The sequence below is a fragment of the Condylura cristata genome, unplaced genomic scaffold (assembly GCF_000260355.1).
Source record: "Condylura cristata isolate star-nosed mole 26May11 unplaced genomic scaffold, ConCri1.0 scaffold00020, whole genome shotgun sequence".
NCBI classification, from domain to species: domain Eukaryota; kingdom Metazoa; phylum Chordata; class Mammalia; order Eulipotyphla; family Talpidae; genus Condylura; species Condylura cristata.
Window position 1 is genome coordinate 27817790 of NW_004567121.1, and position 744 is coordinate 27818533.

Consider the following 744-nt stretch of genomic DNA (forward strand, 5'->3'; position numbering starts at 1 on the left):
AAAAAAAAATTCTGAAATAACTAGAAAGAACCGCATTTTCTTAGAACTTGTATTTTCTAATCTGCCTGCCTTTTGATTACTGTTTTGCTGTAAATTCCCGAGAGTTGGTCATTATACCAAAATTTACTGCTTTTTTTACAAGATCAGACTCAAGTAGTTACTTATATTTTTGTTCAAAATTTTGTCCGCACCACTAAACTCCATACATAAGCGAAAGTTTTACTTCTAGATAAAGTTGAAGCAAATGGGACTGTTCTTGTTGAAGGACTTATGATTCTGTGTTCAGAAATGACTGAAAACATCTAATTCTTTGCTACAACAGGAATGAGAAGTTCTTGGCTTTCTGGCAATTTTTAAGTTAATAAAATGCTAATTATTTCTCATTTATCTAAAGGAGTAATATACAAAACCCACCCATTCTTAAGGATCACTTTAGGCCTTGTATTTAAAATAAATTTAGGGGGCCTCCCTGGTGACCCAGGAATTAAAGGCACAGTGCCATCAAGGTAGTGCCAGCCATAGTGCACCACAGGTTCAATCCCTGGGAGCCAGGGAGCTGACCCACGAGGCACAGCAGACCTGTCCTGTCTCTCCCGCTGCTCCCCTCAGCAGTTATTTCACTCCATTTACCTGTTTTGCTCCCCACTCTGTCTCTGATGAATCCTCCCATCCTCTGCATCTCTGACCTATACCCCAGTATGTATGAATAAATAAAACTTTTAAAACTTAAAAATAAATTTCAGG

The 744-nt window shown here is 38.0% G+C and overlaps 1 protein-coding gene across 1 annotated transcript in view; it reads left to right on the forward strand.

Moving 5' to 3' along the window:
* ASXL2 (additional sex combs like transcriptional regulator 2) overlaps positions 1 to 744 on the forward strand; it is an 80839-nt gene that overhangs the window by 59112 nt on the left and 20983 nt on the right. The window lies entirely within an intron of this gene.